Raw genomic sequence first — 10,000 nt, 5'->3', positions numbered from 1 at the left:
CTAGGGTTAGGTGTTTATGTACTGGTCTAGGGTTAGGGTTAGGTGTTTATGTACTGGTCTAGGGTTAGGTGTTTATGTACTGGTCTAGGGTTAGGTGTTTATGTACTGGTCTAGGGTTAGGGTTAGGTGTTTATGTACTGGTCTAGGGTTAGGTGATTATGTACTGGTCTAGGGTTAGGGTTAGGTGTTTATGTACTGGTCTAGGGTTAGGTGTTTATGTACTGGTCTAGGGTTAGGGTTAGGTGTTTATGTACTGGTCTAGGGTTAGGGTTAGGTGTTTATGTACTGGTCTAGGGTTAGGGTTAGGTGTTTATGTACTGGTCTATGGTTAGGGTTAGGTGTTTATGTACTGGTCTAGGGTTAGGTTTAGGTGTTTATGTACTGGTCTAGGGTTAGGGTTAGGTGTTTATGTACTGGTCTAAGGTTAGGGTTAGGTGTTTATGTACTGGTCTCGTCAGTGTGTTTATGTACTGGTCTAGGGTTAGGTGCTTATGTACTGGTCTAGGGTTAGGTGTTTATGTACTGGTCTAGGGTTAGGGTTAGGTGTTTATGTACTGGTCTAGGGTTAGATGTTTATGTACTGGTCTAGGGTTAGGTGCTTATGTACTGGTCTAGGGTTAGGTGTTTATGTACTGGTCTAGGGTTAGGGTTAGGTGTTTATGTACTGGTCTAGGGTTAGGGTTAGGTGTTTATGTACTGGTCTATTGTTAGGGTTAGGTGTTTATGTACTGGTCTAGTCAGTGTGTTTATGTACTGGTCCAAGGGTTAGGTTTTATGTACTGGTCTAGGGTTAGCGTTAGGTGTTTATGTACTGGTCTAGGGTTAGGTGTTTATGTACTGGTCTAGGGTTAGGTTAGGTGTTTATGTACTGGTCTAGGGTTAGGTGTTTATGTACTGGTCTAGGGTTAGGTTAGGTGTTTATGTACTGGTCTAGGGTTAGGTGTTTATGTACTGGTCCAGGGTTAGGGTTAGGTGTTTATGTACTGGTCTAGTGTTAGGGTTAGGTGTTTATGTACTGGTCTCAGGTTAGGGTTAGGTGTTATGTACTGGTCTAGTGTTAGGGTTAGGTGTTTATGTACTGGTCTAGTCAGTGTGTTTATGTACTGTATATAATAGTCTGGTCTAGTCAGTGTGTTTATGTACTGACTGACCCCCCTTATTATGTAGTAGATATATCCCCCCATAACAGTCTGTAGTAGATATATCCCCCCATAACAGTCTGTAGTAGATATATCCCATAACAGTCTGTAGTAGATATATCCCCCCATAACAGTCTGTAGTAGATATATCCCCATAACAGTCTGTAGTAGATATATCCCATAACAGTCTGTAGTAGATATATCCCATAACAGTCTGTAGTAGATATATCCCCCATAACAGTCTGTAGTAATAATATATCCCATAACAGTCTGTAGTAGATATATCCCCATAACAGTCTGTAGTAGATATATCCCATAACAGTCTGTAGTAGATATATCCCATAACAGTCTGTAGTAGATATATCCCCCATAACAGTCTGTAGTAGATATATCCCATAACAGTCTGTAGTAGATATATCCCCCATAACAGTCTGTAGTAGATATATCCCCCATAACAGTCTGTAGTAGATATATCCCATAACAGTCTGTAGTAGATATATCCCATAACAGTCTGTAGTAGATATATCCCCATAACAGTCTGTAGTAGATATATCCCATAACAGTCTGTAGTAGATATATCCCATAACAGTCTGTAGTAGATATATCCCCCATAACAGTCTGTAGTAGATATATCCCATAACAGTCTGTAGTAGATATATCCCCATAACAGTCTGTAGTAGATATACCCCCATAACAGTCTGTAGTAGATATATCCCATAACAGTCTGTAGTAGATATATCCCCATAACAGTCTGTAGTAGATATATCCCCATAACAGTCTGTAGTAGATATATCCCATAACAGTCTGTAGTAGATATATCCCATAACAGTCTGTAGTAGATATATCCCATAACAGTCTGTAGTAGATATATCCCCATAACAGTCTGTAGTAGATATATCCCCATAACAGTCTGTAGTAGATATATCCCATAACAGTCTGTAGTAGATATATCCCCCATAACAGTCTGTAGTAGATATATCCCCGATAACAGTCTGTAGTAGATATATCCCCATAACAGTCTGTAGTAGATATATCCCATAACAGTCTGTAGTAGATATATCCCATAACAGTCTGTAGTAGATATATCCCCATAACAGTCTGTAGTAGATATATCCCCATAACAGTCTGTAGTAGATATATCCCCATAACAGTCTGTAGTAGATATATCCCATAACAGTCTGTAGTAGATATATCCCCATAACAGTCTGTAGTAGATATATCCCATAACAGTCTGTAGTAGATATATCCCCATAACAGTCTGTAGTAGATATATCCCCATAACAGTCTGTAGTAGATATATCCCATAACAGTCTGTAGTAGATATATCCCCATAACAGTCTGTAGTAGATATATCCCATAACAGTCTGTAGTAGATATATCCCCATAACAGTCTGCTAAATTACTTAAATGTAAATGTAAATGTAGATATATCCCCATAACAGTCTGTAGTAGATATATCCCATAACAGTCTGTAGTAGATATATCCCATAACAGTCTGTAGTAGATATATCCCATAACAGTCTGTAGTAGATATATCCCCCATAACAGTCTGTAGTAGATATATCCCCCATAACAGTCTGTAGTAGATATATCCCCATAACAGTCTGTAGTAGATATATCCCCCATAACAGTCTGTAGTAGATATATCCCCATAACAGTCTGTAGTAGATATATCCCATAACAGTCTGTAGTAGATATATCCCCATAACAGTCTGTAGATATATCCCATAACAGTCTGTAGTAGATATATCCCATAACAGTCTGTAGTAGATATATCCCCATAACAGTCTGTAGTAGATATATCCCATAACAGTCTGTAGTAGATATATCCCCATAACAGTCTGTAGTAGATATATCCCATAACAGTCTGTAGTAGATATATCCCATAACAGTCTGTAGTAGATATATCCCCATAACAGTCTGTAGTAGATATATCCCCATAACAGTCTGTAGTAGATATATCCCATAACAGTCTGTAGTAGATATATCCCATAACAGTCTGTAGTAGATATATCCCATAACAGTCTGTAGTAGATATATCCCATAACAGTCTGTAGTAGATATATCCCCATAACAGTCTGTAGTAGATATATCCCCATAACAGTCTGTAGTAGATATATCCCCATAACAGTCTGTAGTAGATATATCCCATAACAGTCTGTAGTAGATATATCCCCATAACAGTCTGTAGTAGATATATCCCCCATAACAGTCTGTAGTAGATATATCCCATAACAGTCTGTAGTAGATATATCCCATAACAGTCTGTAGTAGATATATCCCCATAACAGTCTGTAGTAGATATATCCCCATAACAGTCTGTAGTAGATATATCCCCATAACAGTCTGTAGTAGATATATCCCATAACAGTCTGTAGTAGATATATCCCATAACAGTCTGTAGTAGATATATCCCCATAACAGTCTGTAGTAGATATATCCCCCCATAACAGTCTGTAGTAGATATATCCCCATAACAGTCTGTAGTAGATATATCCCCATAACAGTCTGTAGTAGATATATCCCCATAACAGTCTGTAGTAGATATACCCCCATAACAGTCTGTAGTAGATATATCCCATAACAGTCTGTAGTAGATATATCCCCATAACAGTCTGTAGTAGATATATCCCCCCATAACAGTCTGTAGTAGATATATCCCCCATAACAGTCTGTAGTAGATATATCCCATAACAGTCTGTAGTAAATATATCCCCATAACAGTCTGTAGTAGATATATCCCCATAACAGTCTGTAGTAGATATATCCCATAACAGTCTGTAGTAGATATATCCCCATAACAGTCTGTAGTAGATATATCCCATAACAGTCTGTAGTAGATATATCCCATAACAGTCTGTAGTAGATATATCCCCATAACAGTCTGTAGTAGATATATCCCATAACAGTCTGTAGTATATATATCCCCATAACAGTCTGTAGTAGATATATCCCATAACAGTCTGTAGTAGATATATCCCATAAGTCTGTAGTATATATATCCCATAACAGTCTGTAGTAGATATATCCCCATAACAGTCTGTAGTAGATATATCCCCATAACAGTCTGTAGTAGATATATCCCCATAACAGTCTGTAGTAGATATATCCCCATAACAGTCTGTAGTAGATATATCCCCATAACAGTCTGTAGTAGATATATCCCCATAACAGTCTGTAGTAGATATATCCCATAACAGTCTGTAGTAGATATATCCCCATAACAGTCTGTAGTAGATATATCCCATAACAGTCTGTAGTAGATATATCCCCCATAACAGTCTGTAGTAGATATATCCCCATAACAGTCTGTAGTAGATATATCCCCATAACAGTCTGTAGTAGATATATCCCCATAACAGTCTGTAGTAGATATATCCCCATAACAGTCTGTAGTAGATATATCCCATAACAGTCTGTAGTAGATATATCCCCATAACAGTCTGTAGTATATATATCCCATAACAGTCTGTAGTAGATATATCCCCATAACAGTCTGTAGTAGATATATCCCATAACAGTCTGTAGTAGATATATCCCCATAACAGTCTGTAGTAGATATATCCCCATAACAGTCTGTAGTAGATATATCCCCCATAACAGTCTGTAGTAGATATATCCCATAACAGTCTGTAGTAGATATATCCCATAACAGTCTGTAGTAGATATATCCCCATAACAGTCTGTAGTAGATATATCACATAACAGTCTGTAGTAGATATATCCCCATAACAGTCTGTAGTAAATATATCCCCATAACTGTGACAATACAGAGGCGGATGCAAGATGCAAGCAACGATGGTTTAATGACTACAGTTTACAACAGCAACAGGACAGACAGACTGTACTCAGACGGAATCCGACCCAGGGACTAGGGCGCATCTTCCAATGATAGCGTGCTGAGAAATCCAGGGAGTGTGTCCGGATGGGTAGGAAGGAGCACAGCAGATAATCCACACAAGGGCGGCGAGAGAAGAGCACAGACACACGACACAACCTCAGGGAAGTAACAACGATCTGACAACAAGAAACACTGGTTACAGAACATATAAAGGGAAGATAAGTGGTTCCAGCTGGAGCAGACAATCAGGCCGAGATTGGGAACCACGCCCACACAAACGAGAGAGAGAGAGAGAGAGAAAGAGAGGCAGTGGATTCATGAACCGTGACAATACCCCCTAGGAACGCCTTGGCGTTCCCAGGCGAATTTACCTGTCGATTGAAATCATCGATAAGGGAGTGATCCAGAATGTCCCTAGCAGGTACCCAACTTCTCTCCTCCGGGCCGTAACCCTCCCAGTCCACCAGGTACTGGAATCCGCGTCCCCTCCTTCTAGAGTCCAAAATACAATTGACAGAAAAGGTGGGTTCCCCATCAACAAGTCGTGGCGGCGGGGGAACCGGGACCGGCGGGTTAATGCGTGCCTGAAACACAGGTTTTATTTTAGACACATGAAAGGTAGGATGAATTCTCCTATACGCCGGAGGAAGCTTGAGCCGGACCGCCACCGGACTAATGATCCTGGTGACTCTGAACGGGCCGATAAATTTGGGGGCAAGTTTGTTCGAAACGGATCGGAGTGGAATGTTCTTAGTAGAAAGCCACACTCTTTGGCCAACGACGTATACCGGAGGCTTCGACCGGTGGCGATCGGCCTTAACCTTGGCGCGCGCCCCACCCGGAGAAGAGTCTCACGGGCTCTGCTCCATGCGTGACGGCACCTCTGGATGAAAGCGTGAGCGGAAGGAACAGTGACCTCGGACTCCGTACTGGGAAAGATAGGTGGCTGGTAACCTAAACTACACTCAAATGGAGAGAGACCCGTAGCTGCCACTGGCAACGAATTGTGAGCGTACTCAACCATAGAGAGTTGTTGACTCCAGGAAGAGGGATTCTTAGAAACCAAACATCGCAACACTCTCTCCAAATCTTGGTTGGCCCTCTCCGTTTGACCGTTGCTCTGGGGATGAAACCCTGAAGACAGGCTGACACTCGCTCCCAGTAACCTACAAAACTCTTGCCAAAACTTGGACACAAATTGGGGCCCCCTGTCAGAAACTACGTCCATCGGCAGGCCATGTAAGCGAAAGACGTGATCCACGACAGCTACCGCTGTCTCCTTGGCAGATGGTAATTTAGGCAAGGGAATAAAATGAGCCGCCTTCGAGAACCGGTCCACCACGGTCAACACCACCGTCTTGCCCTGGGAGGGTGGGAGGCCGGTAACAAAATCTAGCGCGATGTGGGACCAGGGTCTCGAAGGGACCGACAGCGGTTGGAGTAACCCATCTGGGGGTCGATTAGAAGTCTTCCCAGTGGCACAAACCGAGCAAGCCAAGACAAAACTGTGAATGTCACGAGCCATCAGTGGCCACCAAAAGCGTTGCTTAACCAAAAAGCTAGTGCGGCTGACTCCTGGATGACACGCTACGTTGGAGCAATGGCCCCACCGAATAACATCGGACCGACACCCCTCCGGCACAAACAACCGATTAGGCGGGCAACCGGGCGGAGGCGTTACCCCTTCTAAGGCCGTTTTGACCCTCGATTCAACCTCCCATGTGAGTGTGGATACCACTAGGGTCCCGGGTAGGATGTACTCGGGAGTGGATGGGCGTTCGGAATGGTCAAAAATGCGAGAAAGGGAATCGGGTTTGACATTCTTGGAACCCGGGCGATACGAGAGAGAGAAGTCAAAACGTCCGAAAAGAGTGCCCACCGCGCCTGTCTGGAGTTGAGTCGCTTAGCGGTTCTGATATATTCCAAATTCTTGTGATCGGTCCAAACTATAAAAGGTACCCCGAACCCTCTAACCAATGGCGCCACTCCTCCAGTGCTAACTTCACTGCCAACAACTCTCTGTTGCCAATGTCGAAGTGCGTTCCGCAGGTGATAACCGATGGGAAAGGAACGCACAAGGGTGCATCTTGTCGTCAGAAGAGGAACGTTGGGAAAGTACCGCACCTACCCCCACCTCTGAAGCGTCCACCTCTACTACGAACTGACGCGAGGGATCGGGAGCTATGAGGATGGGAGCCGAAACAAAGCGGCTCTTGAGTTTGGCGAATGCAGCCTCGGCTGTATCGGACCACCTGAACGGCACTCTGGGGGAGGTTAAGGCGGTAAGAGGAGCGACTATCTGACTAAAGTTGCGAACGAAACGCCTGTAGAAATTGGCGAATCCCAGAAACCTCTGTAGGGCCTTACGGGAATCTGGGCTTGGCCAATCCACCACAGCCTTAACCTTGTCAGGATCCATGCGAATACCTTCAGTCGAGACGATGTAACCTAGGAATGGAACGGATTGTGCATGAAAAATGCATTTCTCCGTCTTGACATAAAGTCCATTCTCCAACAACCTCTGAAGCACTCGTCTGACGTGCTGAACGTGTTCCTGGAGAGAAGAAGAAAAAATCAGTATGTCATCCAGGTAAACATATATGAACTGATCAATCATATCTCTCAGCAAGTCATTGACGAGTGCCTGGAAACCGCTGGGGAGTTGGATAGCCCAAAAGGCATGACCAAATATTCGAAGTGCCCTCTGGGGGTGTTAAACGCGTCTTCCATTCGTCCCCCCTTATGCGAACCAAATGATATGCATTACGTAAATCCAACTTAGTGAACACGGATGCTCCCTGTAACCTTTCAAAGGCTGAGGACATCAACGGTAAGGGATAGGTATTCTTCACTGTGATGTTATTCAACCCACGGTAATCAACGCAAGGACGCAGAGATCCGTCCTTCTTTCCCACAAAGAAGAACCCCGCCCCCGCTGGAGAAGAGGAAGGACGAATGAATCCAGATGCCAGAGAATCAGAGATGTATCTCTCCATAGCCTCCCTCTCAGGAACAGAGAGTGAATATAACTTGCCTTTAGGCGGAGACTCACCTGGCAATAATTCTATTGCACAGTCGTAGGGACGATGCGGAGGAAGAGAAGCAGCACGGGACTTACTGAACACCTCCTTCAGGTCGAGGTATTCAACGGGCACGTTAGACAAATCCACTGCCTCCTCTAGAAACACAGAATCAGACACAGACGAACAGGCAGACACTAAACAGGACTCAAGACACTTGTTACTCCACATGGATATAGAGTTATGACCCCAGTCAACTCTGGGGTTGTGTTGGGTGAGCCAAGGGTGGCCGAGAACTAATGGTGCAAGGGGTGAGTCCATGAGTAGAAATGATAGTGTCTCAGTGTGATTGCCAGAAGTGATGAGTGTGATAGGTTCAGTGGTGTGAGAAATGTTGGGGAGTTCTTGACCATTGAGAGCGTTGACGGATATCTTGTGCGTGAGTGAGGTGATAGGAATCTGGAGTTTGTGAGCGAGCTTGAAGTCCATGAAATTACCCTCTGCTCCTGAGTCCAGTAAGGCTTGGGTGTCGTGCGTGTGGGTGGCCCATCTTAGTCTTACCGGGAGGAGAGTAGATGATGAGGTCTTCTCTGTGGTGACACCACCCGATAGTAGCCTCATGTTTACTACCGGGCCTGATCTTTTACCGGGCAGGAGTGGATAAAGTGGCCCGCTCTACCACAGTAGAGACAGAGTCCTTGGGATCTCCGCCTCTCCCTCTCTTCCCGGGAGAGGCGAGCTCTCCCCAGCTGCATGGGTTCGTGAGCGGAGGCTGAACTGGCCGTGTTCCCGCCGCTGGCATGCCCGCCCTCCGTGTCGTTATACGGTCTGTTAGGCATGCTCGGCGGCCAATACGACTCAGACGAGCGTCCGACCCTCAAGGCTAGTTCCACTAGTCCATTTAAACTCCTGGGAAGGTCCAGAACATAAATCTCCTTCTGGATCCGGTCCTCCAGCCCATGCAGGAACATGTCCCACTGCGCCTCCTCGTTCCACTGACACTCTGCGGCCAGAGTGCGGAATTGGATGGAGTATTCCGATACTGAACGGTCTCCTTGGCGAAGATCAGCGAGTAGTCTGGCCGCCTCCCTACCCGCCACGGCCCGATCGAAGACCCTTCTCATCTCCTCGGAGAGTGTCTGGAAAGAGGTGCAGCATGGGTCCTGGTTCGCCCCACACCGCCGTTCCCAAAGAGCTGCTTTGCCTGATAGCAATGTGAGTATGAATGCTACCTTAGACTGTTCACGGTTGAAGGTCCGTGGCTGCAACGAGAAATGCATGGAACATCTCGTAAGAAAGGCTCTGCAATAGTCAGGATCACCTGAATAACCCTCTGGTGTCGGTAGCCGTGGCTCTAGCTGGGAATCCGGCTCTGGCGGGCGGGTTGAACTGCCGGTGTAGGTGGCGCAGCGGAACCCCTCAGATGTTGTAATTGTTGGATCAGCTGGGATACCTGCGTCGCAAGGGCTTGTACTGCCCGATCTGTGCTGGAGATGTTCTCCTCTTGTTGATCCATTCTCGTGATACTGCGGGAAATGAATTCGGTCAGACTCGTTGAACTCGCTGCATCCATGGTATGGTCAGATCGTTCTGTGACAATACAGAGGCGGATGCAAGATGCAAGCAACGATGGTTTAATGACTACAGTTTACAACAGCAACAGGACAGACAGACTGTACTCAGACGGAATCCGACCCAGGGACTAGGGCGCATCTTCCAATGATAGCGTGCTGAGAAATCCAGGGAGTGTGTCCGGATGGGTAGGAAGGAGCACAGCAGATAATCCACACAAGGGCGGCGAGAGAAGAGCACAGACACACGACACAACCTCAGGGAAGTAACAACGATCTGACAACAAGAAACACTGGTTACAGAACATATAAAGGGAAGATAAGTGGTTCCAGCTGGAGCAGACAATCAGGCCGAGATTGGGAACCACGCCCACACAAACGAGAGAGAGAGAGAGAGAGAGAAAGAGAGGCAGTGGATTCATGAACCGT

The sequence above is a fragment of the Oncorhynchus keta genome, unplaced genomic scaffold (assembly GCF_023373465.1).
Source record: "Oncorhynchus keta strain PuntledgeMale-10-30-2019 unplaced genomic scaffold, Oket_V2 Un_contig_19177_pilon_pilon, whole genome shotgun sequence".
In the NCBI taxonomy this organism is placed as follows: Eukaryota; Metazoa; Chordata; class Actinopteri; order Salmoniformes; family Salmonidae; genus Oncorhynchus; species Oncorhynchus keta.
This window is presented reverse-complemented; position numbering follows the sequence as displayed.